Source organism: Astatotilapia calliptera, chromosome 10 (assembly GCF_900246225.1).
Source record: "Astatotilapia calliptera chromosome 10, fAstCal1.2, whole genome shotgun sequence".
Lineage (NCBI taxonomy): Eukaryota > Metazoa > Chordata > Actinopteri > Cichliformes > Cichlidae > Astatotilapia > Astatotilapia calliptera.
In genome coordinates this window covers 10347540-10364182 of record NC_039311.1, presented here as the reverse complement: position 1 = coordinate 10364182, position 16643 = coordinate 10347540, and the positions used below count along the sequence as shown (strand labels likewise).

Here is a 16643-nt window from a genome sequence, read left to right as displayed (position 1 = left end):
TTCTTAAGCACCTCACCGATGTCTGATTGTTGGAGCAAACCAATCCTTTTATCGCGGTCCTTTGCCAATAAATTCAGGGGAAAATGAAATCGAAAAACAAGTAGATACAGATACATTGAGACAGCGCTCGCTCACCTTATTACCGTCTAAAGTGTTGGATTTCACAGCAGCCTCAACACACTTGGTACCTGGAGGGGATGCTTTCAAGGCTTTCATCACTGAAAGAAATTTCACAATGAATCCAAGTTCATTTTTCTTCTCCATAACCCATATTAAAAATTACCATGCTAACAGCTGTCATCAAAGATTCGAAGAAATCAGATTAATCTCATGGTCATGTTATGAACTCAGAATAATTATCTGTAAAAGGCTTTCGAGGAAAGAATATCCATTACTCAGCTATGAACAGTCAGTTGTTCACCGTCAGATGCCAAGTCACAGCTCCATCGAATACGCTTCCCAAAAGAGCAATGGCTGCAAGCCAGAACACAATAAATCATGAACAAGGAATCACTCTGTACAGAGTAGCTCACAATCCTGTTAATTTTTATCTTTCACATCCAATAAAGTATACGGCTAACAAGACAATTTTAAGATGAGGCCAGGAGCAACAGCAGCTCAGCCTCTCACACTTTCACACCGTCTAGTTTTGTTACCATCCATACCATATTGAAGTTTTCAGGCACTATGCAAAATGCTTTTTCCAAGTGCTACTTCAATACATTCTGAAACACTAATGAACCATTACTTTAATCTGCTGTCACATCACAGCGGATTTCATTTTGCCGAGCTAGGTGTGCTTTACTAATTGGTGAAGGGCTGAACGGCACCCACGGCCTGGTTGCCGCAAAAAGGTTAAAAGAAATCATACGGTCACTATCACCGACACCTAAAACGAGTCACAATGTGCCACCTAGGAAACTTTTCTGCTTTATTTTTAATTATAACAATAAACGTGGATTGTCCAGTCTAATGGCTATAAAATAATGACATCGCCTGCATTTAGACTTGGCTTTAAGTCTTTTACACCAGCCTGTTTTACATACCTGGGGAAATGAAGACGCACAAACACGAAGAGGTAAGTGCTTTTATTTTATTCTGTAGGCTTTGTTTGGTAGCTTAAATAGCAGCTAGTGGAACAACTGGTGTACCTGTGAAAAAGAACCTCATTATCTAAGGAGACAAAGAAGGTGAAGAGGGAAAGTGAAACAAGAGTGAGTCTTGGACAGGCTTGCACTCACTAGAGAGAGGCCCTAGCCTGCAAAGGCTAAATGAAATTCAGACAGCATTAAGTTGACTAGTTATGTAAGGAAAGGTGCCTACTTATGAGCCTAATACGACTGGGTGTTTTAAAAGAGGACGTGACCTGGTCTTTTAGACAGCAATACTGACAAGTTGTCTGTTACCACTGCAGAATCATTTATTTGTTGGTCCATTAATCTAGTGCACCCTGACTTACATCAAAGCTTTCTAGGACATAAAGTGAGTCTGGAAAATGCAACAGCATTAATATTTCAACATAAAAGACCATTCATAAGACTGACAGATAGTCCCCCAAAGTCATCAGTTAAACAGGGTCTGAAGAAGCAGGGCACAGCGCAAATATCTGTCCAACTTCATTTTGTCCGTAGAGTTGTGTGGTTCTTTCCATGTTTTCAGGTGCATGAGTGCAAAAACACGACTCGGGCTGTTAATTCTCCAGTGGGTCTTCCATGTCATTGCCATCAATCAAATGCTCTGTATGTCACTTTGAATCACTATTGTAGGAAAGACGGTCCGTGCATTAACATGTCAGGGATTCTTCACTGCTAGCTGCAGGGTTTTCGGTGCGGCAGCGTCAGTTTGTCAGACAATTTGCTGCTCCGGACCAGACCAGAATATTTCAATAACTGTCCGATGGATTGACGTGAAATACTGGACAGGCATTTGTGTTCCCAGAGGAGCGAGGCTGACTTTACACATCTTCTGACATTTCCTCTACAGCAGCAGCAAGTCAAAAGAGCAAATTTTGTACGGACGATGAACTCTAATGACTTACAAATCCTAAAGCACAAACATGAGGTTGGCATTTGTGATTTGGAGCTAAATGTCTATTGAACTGGTTGCCAAAAATTTTGAAAGCGTACATGCCCCGTCCTCAGGATCAAGTCCGAAAAACTGTGCTAAAGCTATGACGTAATAGAGCTGAATTATTATATTGAGTCATCAAATTTAGATGCCAAAGACAGATGGTCGTGGTGAATCCAATATCGAGATAGACCTCAAGGTAAATACTGACTTCTGCAATGAAAAGAAGATCAATTTGGAACATACATAGCAAGGTTTACAAATTAAATCCCACTCTTCTTTGTTTTTTAAAATAATTTTTGAGAGCTAAGTCTTGTAACTTAAGAGTATCATCGATCATACTGAAAGGGAAAGTACTCACAGGCAGGGTTAAGATTCAGAGTAAGTAGAAGCTATAGTCATTACTAACATGAATGACAGCTATATAGCCCAACTGTAATTGGAATGCAAGGTTTCACTCCCAGGTAATAGCCATACAAAGAGCAGGAGAGTTCAGTACACGCACTATACTGGCCCAACAGAATAATTTGAACCATAAATCAAAAATCCATGCAGCAGTTCACCTTGAAGCTCTACAGGCTTGTCTTTGCCACTTAGTGCTAAATTGTGTTAAATATGAGTTCTTGTTTTTGTATCCTACCTAAACAAGGATATACTGTAAGGATTCAAGGATGTATTATATAACAATACACAATATAAATGTGCAGCAGAGTGAATGGGGATAGTTTCAAAGGCGAGACAGTTGTTTCATTTGCGGAAATAAATTGAATGTGATCTGTTGTTCCAGTTAAGATCGACCTAAATTTCAATTTGAAAAGAGCATTTTTAACATTAGAGAAAGTCTATTAATATCTTGCAAAGAATTAATTATAAAATAAGAAAGGAATAAAACATCAGTCACAACGCTTTACCTTGATGAGTATTTGCAGAAATATGCAATCTTAAAAACTCAACAATTTCCACTGAAACCTGAATAATTACCTTAATCTGATACAGATTACCCAAGTGAGCAAGAAGAATATTATTTCAAATGGTAATGTATTTAACAAGCACCGTCATCGGACTGAATTTTAAATAGGCAATTCGTATTTAGACTTATCGTCAGTCAGCCGAATACATTATGTAGGCTCTGGCTCTGCCATAGGCAAGAGCTGGCCACCCATTTCTCCATATGACACAGAGAGATATTACTGATGGTGTTCTTCCATGGAGTACATCAGGCTTGCAAGAAATAGCAAATCTTATCTCAAGAGCAGATGCGCTGCATCAAAAAAAGGCCTTACGTTGCAAATGTGGATCCCACAAATCTAAAGTTGCACACTGAGTTTCATTGCCTTCTTATTACACCACACAGATGGATGGAAAGACAACTTTGATCCAGAGACATTGCTACAGTGCACAAACGCATGTACAGCAAGTTATTCGCAGCATTTCCAGTGTCCCCTACCACTCCATGTTGTCTTTCCCCGGACTGGATAATAACTGTTTTTCTCTTCAGCTGGATGAGGTGCGTGTGAATCTGAACAGAGCTGCGATCTGCTTTGGGCCCTGCTGTGAGTCTCTGTGGATGAGCTGTTTACTGGCGCTTTTTGTGTGGCCAGTAGGATCCCACTTAGTGTGAATGATGGCAGCTGTGAGGGTGCCTCTGGCAAGTGTGATTCTGACTATGGCTGCTCGGTCTCATGTAGAGTATAACGCCAGCTGCTCAGGCTGAGTAGCACTCCAGTGAGCACGACCGATTGTGGCTGAGGTAAGCACGTCTCTGGCGAGAATGATGCTGAATGCAGCAAGGGGTGAGCACAACCCTGACTGTACCTCACCAAAAACATCATCTTGGTGCATCTGGATGCTTGAGATTGTCACTGCATTAGTCCAACTGTGGCAAGTGCGACTGAGTTTCTGTGGAAGGCGTAAGTGCAGGCTGCTGCCACGCAAGCTGGCAAACTGGTGAGGGTGATTTTGTGATCACGGCAGCTTTGACTGCTGGAGCAGCAAGTTATCACTCTGGTGGAGTTTGCTGGTTGGGCAGAGGCTGCGATGAACACAACAACAACAACAACAACAACAAGTGTGACTGCAGCAGTGGTGAATGCGACTCAGTAGAACATGGTTCAAGCTACACTATTTCAAGCACAAATGGAGTGGTGGACTGTTGGGCTCCAGCACCTTCAGTCTGGACACACACAGTTGACTATTATTGTGGTTACAAAGGTAGAAAGCATCCATTAATTTACATGTGGCCTAGATCACTTGAATTTAGTTTTAGGATAAAACCAGAGGTTAATGTAGCTATGGCAACTGACTAGAAGATAGTTATCCTGACTTTGAAACATGTAACTTAAATAACAGATACAAGTAATTCATAAAGAACACTGGCTTTAATGGTCCTGGAAAAGAACTTATCTAATGCACACCAAGGACATCTACACAGGGCTCAGTTATCACATATAACATCACTACACTTCATAATCTTTGACTGGGACTTTAATCTTAACAGAAGTAACAGCTAACCTGTTTTTAAAAAAGGCTTATATATATTTTTTTCATACAGAAAGAAGACTCCTTGTACTCTTGCTTTATTCAGGGCCCCAAAATGTACACAACTAACTAAAACAAAAAAAGAACAAAGTTTTTCACCAGCTTCATAAATCTTGGACAGCACCATGGTCGTAATTTCCTGACTTGTATGGTTGCCTTCTTTTCTTTCTTTCTGATAGAAAGTAAACTTGTGAGGTTACAGTCTGGTCTTAAAATAAACAGCAGCCAATGTTCCCAGCAAAGCTGTGAGTGCTTCCAATTCCCGAGGCACCGCTCACAATGACTAATCTTTTCACTCGTCTATCAGTTCAAAGATGTAAATGTTTCAAAGTTCATCTGCTTCACAGAATGCACCTGAGATATACATAGTAATCGTACTATCAGCATTATGGAAAATGACAGTATAAAACACCGCTATTTCTGTCTACATTACCTAACATCATCAAAATAAAATATAGCTTCTACGTGTAATTCTTAATAACACTCAAAAAACCCATCGCAACAAAAACGATATCGTGATTGAGCGTGATTTTCCGCTCCTTCCTTCCTGCCTGCATTATTTGGTTACTGCAGCTTACTGCAGTCAGTCCGTGTAAGGTCACACCGCTTTAGTCTTTTGCTTTCAACACTGAGCAATCTAATTCACAAAAGCAGCCTTTTATCATGAAAAGTACTTAAAAAACATTTGCTGCAAAGTGGTATTTACCCATCAATAGAAAAATCCAGCTAAGCACAGAAACATTCAATCAATTAGTCAAGTGGCAAACAATAATTGTAAGCATTGATTACTTGGCATTTTTTAAATTATAGCTCAGTAGCTGCATTTGAATTGACGTGCATCTTGAGTACATACAATTTATTTTTGTGCCCTCTCTCTGAATAGACTTCAAGGCCAGCAAAACTCCCAACAATGGCTTCCAGTGAGTTTGTATTCACTAAAGCTCCCCTGCTCTTTTTTCCTGCTTTCCTCATCCATAATTGAAAACTTTTAGACTTACTTCTTGAAAACTCTGACCGTAACTCGTCACACAACACTAAACACAGACCACTGGGCCGTTCCAGTTTATTGTGTGTGTGTGTGTTGCAGGTAAAATTCAAGTCAACTACATAAAAAAAATAAAATAAAATAGGAGTGAGCTCATGAGGGCAGGAACGGGCAATATTAAGAGAAAAAGACGGCATTCTTTTTTATGATACGCAAGCTTCCAATTTCACTTCATCCTCATTTCTTTTCTACTGAAAATGTAATAAACCTGACTAACATCTGAATAAGCATGTCATGTCATTCAAATACTTGTGTAATACACAAATGTATAGAATAAAAGACGAAGCCTTTGTTTCAATAATAATTATGAAACTATAGTCAGTTAATAACTATGAAGAGGATAGCTCAAAAGGTCTGAAATTTGAAAATGCAGATTAAAAAAACATAAACATTCTGCATTAAAATCTACAATATACAGCAAGCTGTGGGTAGAGAGAACCGGTGAGGCGATACATTAATGATTGACTAGATGACTCAAAATAGCCAGTATATCTGTGGTTACTGTGTGGGAAGGACCTGGCAAAAAGGAGCAGTATGTTATGGAGGTTATGGGCTTGTTCATAGGCATTGGTATTCACAATGACGAGGAAAGACAGACCTCAAAAGGTTCTGTAGCTTCAGTCTTGATGCCAGATAACACAGTGCACCTTTAGAGCTCTTTTCAGTCCAGACTTAGGCAGCGTGTTGACCTTTCACATGGAAGCATGTGAAAGGTCAACAGCACATTAGATATGGATGCTTTTGGCTCACTGGAGTATGTGATTCATAGAACTTCATGGCAATAAAATATAATGTGTCAGAGGTGTTCTATTGGATTGAGGACAGGTGAGCCTGGTGGCTAGTCAATGGTATCCATTCCAGGAACTGTTTGCACTCACCATAAGAGGACAGGCACTGTCGTGTACCAGGAGGACCCCGGGACCCAGAGCACCAGGTAGGATGTGTAGGGACTGACAGTGGATCCAAGATTACATCCCAAAATGTAATGGCAGTCACAGGGCTGTGGCCCAGCCTATAGAGGTCTGTGTCCCTTCATGGATATACCTTCCCACACTACCACTGTCCCACCATCAAACCGGTCATGTTACCACGTCCTCTCTGGACCCTTTTTTGTCTGTCACATGTGCTCAGGGTGAACCTGCATTTATCTGTGAAAAGAACAGGGCACCAATGGTGGGCCTGTCAGTTCTTGTATTTTCTGACCGAATGCTAATTGAGCGTCAGGATGCTGGGCAGAGAGCACAGAAACCAATGGAGGATGTTGTGCCCTCAAGTCACCATGTTTGTGATTTTTTTTTTGTCAGACACATTTACATCAATGGTCTGCTGGACATTGTTGCGTAGGGCTCTGACAGTGCTCATCCTGTTCCTTTTTGTACAAAGGAGCAGATTCCAGTCCTGCTGATGGGTTAAGGACCTTCTGTCCAGCTCTCCTAGAGTAACTGTCTGTCTCCTGGAATCGCTTCCATGTTCTTGAGACTTCGCTGGGAGCCACACCAAACCTTCTGGCGATGGCATGTATTGTGCCAGACTACCTGTAGAGCCTCTGTACGGTCCAGGCATCACCTTATGCCACCGGTAGTTACACTGACCCTAGCCAAGTGCAAAACTAGAACAGTCTGAACAGTCAAAAAAGATGTGGAGGGAAAAAATGTCAATGGCCTCCACCTTTAAAACTATTTCTGTTTTGTGATTATTTCATTGTTGCCCCTCTAGTGGACATGTTTTTAATTTCATTAACACCAAAGTAGCTGAAACTGATTAACAAACCTCTCTGCCAACTCTATCCCACAAGTTTAACTGACGTGACGCTAAACTGTGAATATGCATCAACAGCCCCAATTTGCTTAGACAATATCTTGAGAGGAAGCTGTACCTGGAAGAAACCTTTGCAGGCACAAGGAGAACAGGAGAAAACTCAGCCTGGTGGGGTTTGAACCAGGAACCCTCTAGGGATGAGGCAACAGTGTCCTCTCCACCACTGTGCCACCCAGTTAAGACAACAGAATCATTGAGCTATATAATTCCACTGACAGAAAATGTACTGCATCTTTGCAGGACTGCCAGCTCTTCCTATTTTAAACACGTAGCAGAAATGACCACGTTATCTGGGGGTCACTCACGACAGGTTTTACAGGAGGACAGAATCACCACAGCAAGTCATTCTGTCCTCCCAGGGAACTGTGTTCACATTCTTGGCAAGAAGTCAGGCCTATTCAAGGTGGGCGTCTCAATCCAGCAAAGTTGTCACCTTGCCTGTCTGCGGTTTTCATGGATATGTGTCGAGGCAAAGCCAAGGTCTGACTCCACAGCTCAGGGACATTACAGTGGTATTCTTGCTGATTACAGAAAAACATCATCTTTTCATCATCTTTTCCACAGTTGGGTTTGCTACTCACATTTGTGCACATCATGTGTTAAAGGCTTTGTTTTATATAAATATCACTACCCTCCCATCACTCTTAGAGGACAAACTGACACTGCTGACAGCTGGGATTGCTGTTTGTATAGCCCTAGTTTCACAGTGAATAACCCTTCACGGGTCTCTCCTTTGGCTCTTGTATAAAGGTTTCATAAAAGTGTTTTTAGTGTAGTATATATTTTTTATGCAAGATGCACTATCACATCAATAAAAGCTTGTGGCAGGCTGCAACCAAACAGCGAAAACCTGAGATATAAAAGATTTTGTTTTTGATGTATATTGTGTCTACAATGCACTTTCATGGGCAAATACAAAATCTAATAAAGTGGCACTGTCTCTTGATAAAAGTGTTTGTGAAGCCATAACATTTTAGAAAATCCATGCTTGCTTTTTTGTTGCCTCTCAGTAAGTTTTGAATATTTATAGCTGCAATAAAAAACACAGTAAAATGATCTTTCAAATATCTAGATAGCATTTTAAGTGCTCACAATGACTGCTTTAATATTGCAGCGCCTGCTTTGTCTAAGCTGCTTGAAAGCTTTTCACTAAAGTGAAAGGACAGGAGCATCCCCTCTGTTTTACCATCTCACTGGACGCCTGTTTTAGCATTGATTTTTTTTTAGAGCTCCTAATGTTTAGTAGTCTTTGAATGACCTAGCCCTGGCTTGTCTCTGAACTTAAGCTGCCTTATGGCTCGGTGTGCAGCCTGAAATCCTCAGACAGGAGCAACCTGACAGTTTTTCTGTCAAGGTTAAAGACTAAAGGTGACCATGCTGTTGTTGTCAGAGCTCCGAAAACTTATGAGCCACTTTCCAGCAAGATCGTGTCACAATTAAAGCTTTTTTCTTAAAAAAAAAAAAAAATCATCTTTGATATTTATTCTTCTTGCATCCCTGCTGCTTTGACGGCTCTCAGGATGTCGCATTTCTTATCCCTAAATGACTCCCTTTGTTTAAGGCATTTATGTTTGTCAGGCATTATAACCTAGACTAACAAATTTCCTGTGGCGAATGGCGAGAAATCTCATAGTCACAGTTGTTGACAGGAACACTTTATGTTGTAATATAAACTGTAAAATCCCCTTTTGCATCTTAAAGATATGTTTCAGCAGCTATAATGACACCTACTCTATGTTTGCGCACAGCAATGCAACAGTGATGTAAAATAATCTGTGAAGAATACATTTTTACTGTGCGGTACCTGGTGTAATACAGTGTGGGTTGAGATGACATGAAGGTGGCCAAAAGCTACACACATTAAATAAAACCAGACACAATCATCTGGCAGCTTGTGATAAAAAACAATAAACACTATGGTCTCAGAGAGCAAAAAGACAAACTGTCTGCATCCAAATATGCTTTGAATCACATAGAAATCTTTACAGTACTTTGCATAGACTATGTCTTTAAGGGACAGTTCACGGTACCAAAATGATTTACATATTTTCCCCTCGCCTTTAGCGCCATTTATCCATCGAGATTGTTTCGCTGCAATTTGCCCAGTTTTGGGTCTATCTGTTGTACAGATATAATGGGATGTGATGGCAGTTGCTTGGGGAGCTCAAAGCACCAAAAAGTTACATTTTTAAAAACTCAGCAACAACGTCTCTTTCTAGAAATCTTGACCTAGTTTCTCAAAAGACCACAAAGTTGCAGTGAGTACTTTCATGTATAAACTACTGAACTACAACACTTTTGCAAACAATATTGCTCTGGAGAAGAAAGCAATCATCAACCAATGACAAGATGCTCATGCTTCGACTACTCTGACAGGATGTAAATGATGAGTGTGTCTCCTTTGACTGAGCTTTAATGTTAGCTAAGTGTAAGCTCTGCTTGACTGCCAGATGTAGCTCCATTTAAATAAAATAGTTCTCACATGAAACCACCCATGGAAAGGTTTGTGGACTTTTTGAGAACCTTGATCATAATTTCTAAAAAACAGATATTACTGCAGTTGTTGCTTCTTTTTTAAAAACTTATGAACACCACAAAAACATGGCACCCAGTTCCATTATAGTCAAGAAAGATCCTTACAGCCACTGTCTCCTCAATAGGGCAACACACACCAAAACAAGCTACAGAGACAGGCAGAGACAGGCTACAGAAAAGAATAATGTATATTGGACAGTGAGATGGCTGTGTGAAAACGTCATGAAAACTTTTGAAAATGGATGATAAGTAAAGATTTACTCTTCAACTTTGTTATGAGTTTTGATTAGTCGCTACCTAAATAATGTTTTACATATTACTCCACATTTAATGCAATAAATTACTTAATTACTCAGCAGAAAAAGTCATTTGTTACACTAGTCATTGGATTACTTACACATTACTGCATTATTTAAGTATTAGTTGATATATCTGATTTTTTAAAGGACCAAATATCGGTATAACTTTTAAAAATCTTATATCAGTCGGGCTATATATTCTTGATAAATCAAATTTTAGTGACACCTGAATGAAGCACGCTGTATCTTAAAGCCCAAGATGTCATCTTAAAACTGCTTGTTCTGCAACTCGAAGGTATTTTACTACCACACTAAACACAAGCAAAAGAATTAAGTGAGAGGATAAAATACTACTGTTTTCCATGCTATTCAATATTCCAGCTGAGGCCTACAGTAAGTGTTATCTTAAGGGCAGTGCCAAGCCTCGAGTCAGCGAAGGGTTAGATAAAACGTCTGTGGGTCATTTGCACGTACACATTTTTGGTAGATAATATGAAGCCATTTAAATTGGTTCAAAGCCCAAACTCAACAGGCACCATCTAGATGAAAGGGCACAGTCAGATTTTGCCCTTGCTCTTGTGTGTTTGATTATTCTGCTTTTATTTTTTATTTTTTATTTAACAGCTCAGTCAAAAATATGCATAAAAGAACTGCCAGTAGAATTACAGCAGCAAACACCAGGATGTTACATAATAATGAACAAACATGCATGCCCCTCACATTGATCTCTTGTATCTTGATGTTCCACACACAGTCCCACTTGATACAGTAAAAAAATAGTCAAATACTTAAATATAATACTTAAAAGAAAGAAAGAAATAAAGAAGAGACAATTAAAGCATCTCTCTCTCACCCCTCAGGACCTTTGGTTCCCAATAATCCCCACTATCTTCAGCCGAAAACACTATGTTACCAGGGCAACAGCTGCATTGATGGTGTAGCTTCATGGAAGCGTGTGTGACAAAAGCGGTACCTGAAGCATCACACTTATAATTGCAATCAAGGCAGACCTGTGGCAGAGATGACTGGGGCTGAATTATTTCTGTGTCTCTAAGTGTGTGGTTTAAATTCCATACATGCACGACAGGAGACAAAAACTAGTGTGCAAGAAATTTATGTAGTCATGTAAATCTTTGCCCGTGTGCCTCCACTCCCTCTGCACACATTACACTTCACTGCATTTTTTACCAAGCACCTTGATTCATGAAAAGTACACTTGCCGTCTTTGCCAATAACCTTTAAGCAATGTTTCTCAGCTTATCTGGATCATAACCAAAAATCAGGCTACTCAATGTCTTTGCTTTAAAAAGCCAAAAATACCTTTTAGTCGACTGCCAGCCTCGATCAAAAGCCCCGATTTAATACTTTAAATCCCTTCCACTGATAGATGATGAAATAAATGCATGACTTAGGTAATTTCTTAGCGGACACACGCATTTTTAAAGTTATAAAGAAAGAAAGTATCCTTCTTTAAACACCATTTCAGATCCTGAATGTCTATAACAATCGCTGACATTTTATGAGTATCTCAGGACCTGCAAAGACAGTCTGCCTCTCAGAAACAGGCGGTCCCAATATGAAGCTTTAGGCTCTTAGAAGATTCTGACATTTGAAAGATTTGACTGTCAATCTTAAAGGTCATTGACAGTGTGAAAGACGCGTGGGGTTTTGAAGAGTGGGTGAAAATAAGTCAGAGCAAGGTGACGCTATATGTTATACAACCTTCAGCTTCTTATGCATTCAAGTCCCTAAATGACAATTTTATTTCAGGGATTACAGCATACAGATTATATAGAGACTCCAAAGCTGAAGAACGTTTCATTTAACAGTAACCGTGTGCCTGACACAGACTTCATTTGGGTACACTGCTCAGATAAATTAAAGATCACTCATTTGAATGTTTTGTGTTTTTAGTATTTTCTCTGTCTTGTTGGCCGAGTTGATGTTGCAGCTGTCCTGATATCATTCGAATATTTCCTCAGAGAAACATACTCCAACTTCAGCATCTTTGACTGCAGCTGGTGATAGCGATCCTCCACTCATAGTTGGAGAGCCACTTTAAGGCCAACCTGCAGCAGATGGGTGAACTGTGGCGAATATCATCACCAGCTGCAGTCCAACATGGTGGAGGTGGAGTCCATCCGCAAGATAAGAGACTCACTGGAGAGGCAGCTGATTATATTGATTTGTTGTGCGTACATCTATATCCACCACCCCACCCCACCAGTACAAATCCATTCAGCTGGAAACACTGAAAAAAATAATGAATTCATTAAAGATAGAAGTGTACCGAATCCTGCAACATGCTGAATGTTCGTCTAAAGGTTATCTTAGCCTTTATGAAAAACGGCTCAATTGAAAGAAAAAGAAATCATCCAAAAAATAAAACATCAAGTCTGACCTCTGATGATCTAACAAGAAAGGTTGGAATTGTTGTTGGCGCGTTGCGCAACTACAGTTCGGGCTCCTGCAGTCTTTTATCAAACAGCAGATGATAATTTGCTCTGCTCATAATGCACTTGTTGAAAATGCTTTATGCAGCCTTGGCAGGCGGTTCTCTACTTCCTAAATAAATGACTGGGATTTGCGTTCCACACATGATCATCCTCGTCAGGACTGTTCTGTCTCAGCCAAAAATACAGTAATAAAAGTCACCGCACTGGCGGAGGCTTTAACATAAACTACATTTAAAGGAGCAACTGCTCGCAGGGTGAAAATCAGTGACAATCATGGGAATTAGCATAAATCAGCGGGCGTCTGGTGGTAACGTTATTCCTGTGTGAACGGAGCTTCTGTGATTAATCGTCTCTCGTGCACAGAAATGGGGAAATGATTGGATCTCACATTAAGGGAAAAAGACTAAGGCAAGTGCAATTCTTGGAAGCTCCAAGTATGCAGACAAAGAAAAAAAAAAGTTAAGACAAAAGAAGTCAGCAGCTTCAACATACTGCATTTCTTGACTTCATCCAAAACAACAACATTAGGCTTTTCCTGGATGAGGAGAGCATCCAGAATCTGTGTGCTAACCCTGCTCTGCCTTCCCATGGTCCTGCTTTGCTCCACCTCTCATCATCACTGTCACTCTGTGGAGCCAAGCTGTAAAATTTCCCCTCAGAGCTTATTGGTCGTGACTGACACTGTCCTGGTCGAGGTTTCGGTGTATGTGGATGGCTCTGATGATTACCTCTTGTCAGCTGTTTTCATTATCATCCTCTGAGCGTTGCATCATGCCTGACTCCTGTGCCCACTTGACCTGTGTGGTGGAACCTCAGAACACACTGCCATCTCAAAAACAAGACTAACTTGTACGGAAATTCAGTGAAGTGGAGGGTAACGCCATTATTTATGCAGGAATTATTTTCTTTCTGCTCACAAAATACAAACTCACAATTATATATGTATATATATGTATATACATATATATAAATATAAACACTTATACTACTTTTCCCTGGGAGCCATTACCCCCATTTATTTTCTAATCACTCAAGACTCAAGATACTTTGCATTTTTACTGCATCACGTCTTACGGTGCCTCGAGTAACAATAATGCAAATCCCTGCAACAGTCTGCCTCTCTCTTTTATTTGCCTGCATCTGCACGCTGAATCCCAACAATAGCAATTACAAAATAGATTCTCTAATCACTTCAGATGCGACGGGTTCACACAAGTCTCACACAAGCACGGCACATCCATCTGTAGCTCTCGGATGAGACAGCACCTTCTCCTTCAAACAAAATCTGCTCTGGCTGACACATTCCCTGCTGGACAATAAATCTGAGTTTACTTCCTTTTTCACCACACACCCATGCACTGCGAAAAGGGTTCTGTGTGTGTGCGGAGACTCTCTCTCCGTATGTCTCAACAGATGAAGAAACTGGCTGAGAAAAGTCATTTACTTGTGGTCACACTCACGGGCGTCATCGCATTACGAGCCCTGTAGCTTGCAAGACTGAGAGCCGGATGACTGTGCATCACATCAAAACATGAGGTGTGGTAGGAAGAAAAAAAACATTCATGCATGATGTTGCAGAGGAGCAAACGCCTGAAAAAACGTGGCAACATCAGGGTGAGGGAGGGAAAGGATGAGCACCATTCAGTGCTGTGCTTGAGCGACGCCTCCCAGGTCTGGCAATTAAAACCAGCTCCTGGCCTCTGACACAGGCTGGATTCAAGCGTGGAAAAGATGAATGCAAGGATTCATGCAGGTGTACCACAGCTCTTCCTGACGTGTGTCTGCATATGGAGCCTGCTTGTTAACCTTTTCACCATGACACTAAAAAAAAAAAGACATGCAGGAGCAGATGTCTGAAAAGGTGCCACACTGTCTATTACAAAAAAGGAAAAGATCAGAACCAAAGGACTACCCTGTCAGGGACTCCATTCAGCACTCTGACAGCATGGATACCATTTGTTGTCACCCTTGTCTCAGGCAGCAAACAAACAGGAGATGCAAATTCTCTAATTGTGTCTTGTTTGTGTGTGTTGACCCAATTTCACATGATTTTAAAGAGGGGTTGGGATTGCTGGATTTACTTGTGCACTTGGGAAGCTCATGTCATTATTACATTTGCATCATTCCAGCTGGACATCGCTCAGCATGTGCGCCCACTGACACTCCATAAGCTACACCACGCGTGGCTAACTGACAGAGAGGATGACGAAAGAGATAGTCGTGTTCCCTCTCGTGTTGCGCTACGGCAAAAGCACACAACTACGCCGAATTTAAATGATTAAGAGCAAGAAAATCGTTTAAATAAGAAATAAAAAACGCGCATGCACATGGAACTGTTTTTCCACTGTCGTCATCTCTTAATCTGCTTTTTTTTTTTGGTAAACTTGTCAGTCCCGGTGAATTAAAGAAAAAAAAAATACTGATATTAATAAAAGACAAACCGCAGTGGTGTTTATTTCACTGGCGGTGGAGTTGAGACCCTTCGCTTTAATGGAAGACGGTTTTTAATCCAAGGTTAAGTTAGCCTGTGCTCAACAGTCTTGTCACAGGTTGCGGTAGCTCGTTCCGAACACGATTCCCAGCACGCGGGGTCAAAGCACGAGCCCGGAGTTCCTGTGCAGGTGCGGCTTTTTTTTCCCCTTCTTTTTTTTAATCATTACCAGAAACGTCTCGCGCGTCTTCACCGCTAATTGCCCATTAAGGGAAAGTAACAGCCGCTCAAGCAGTAGTGTCGCATTGTGCTGCTATTTTGACTGTCCTTAGAAGTCGACCTAAGCTTTTAAATAAACAAACAAATAAATAAAATTCAACCACCCCTGTGACAGGTGTATCTCCACAAAAACAACCCCCTCACATTTGTTGCTTACTACTTTAATTCGCGGGCGAAATCGTCGCGGTTGAGCAGAGCCAGAGCTAGTCGCATGCAAGCCGCGCATCCCCCTCACCGTGCATCTTTTCCACTTCAGCATGCGAGGGGAGACCTGTTAAACCATCAATTATACTGCGGTAGCTACACAAACAGCAGTTGTTGCATGTGAATGAAACATTGCCGCTGAGCCCATTTGCAACCGTCTCCGGCAATTATCCTGCCGGCGACGTGTGCGAGATCTTAACAAGAAGAAGAAGAAGGAAAAAAAATCGCATCACAGAAGACACAGCAGAGGTAATGACTAATAATAAGAAAAATAACAACAGTCTCACCAGCAGCAATGAGGATGATGTTCCTGCTGTTGTGTGTGTGTGTCTTCTCTCTCTCTCACTCCTGGCTTTCCTTGGAGTTGATGAGGTTCTGCCGTTTGGTCCGACTGATTTCTCCCTCAGCTGTTACCGGCCACTGGATTTGGATAATTTTTCTCTTTCTTTCTTTTTTTTAATCCAGCGGTGAAATAACGGGGGGAAGCGGCGTCCTCTCGCAGAGCTCTGCCCTCTTCAAACTAACCTTCCCGCCCCCTCCTTCTGCCCATCTCAGATTGGCGCTGGGCGGGAGGGGCAAACCTTGAACCTTGAACGGGGGCTGGTTTAGGAGGGGTGATCTGTCGCGCTGATCAAATCCCGCGTGGATGTTTGCGGGAGGGCTCACTGTTAACTGATCAGCTCGTCACTGATGTTCCCGACAGCTGGAAGGGGGCTCTCCCCCCCAGCCCCCCAAAACACACACCGCCCCCCACCGCCCCTCTTGTGCAGTTATTGCACAGCAACCTCCCAGGCGAGAGGCAGCAGTGAGTGGGCCCACTTACTCCGGCGGATTGAGCACTGACGCAGGTGCCCAAGGTCCAACCGCGACAGACAAGAGATGCCAAGCCTAAGAGCTGCTGCTGACAGTGATACAGCAATCTCATCTGAGTCATTGCAGTGGTAGGAAATGGGAGCAGATCATCCCCACTC

At 41.5% G+C, this 16643-nt stretch overlaps 1 protein-coding gene across 2 annotated transcripts in view; it reads right to left on the bottom strand.

Moving 5' to 3' along the window:
* Nucleotides 1-16380, bottom strand: part of gabra3 (gamma-aminobutyric acid type A receptor subunit alpha3) — a 127393-nt gene extending 111013 nt beyond the window's left edge. For both annotated transcript variants that reach the window (XM_026181152.1, XM_026181153.1), the window contains exon 1: nt 15960-16380. The gene's annotated coding sequence lies outside the window, so the exon portion shown is untranslated. The remainder of the gene's footprint in view (nt 1-15959) is intronic.
* Nucleotides 16381-16643: the final 263 nt, after the last annotated feature.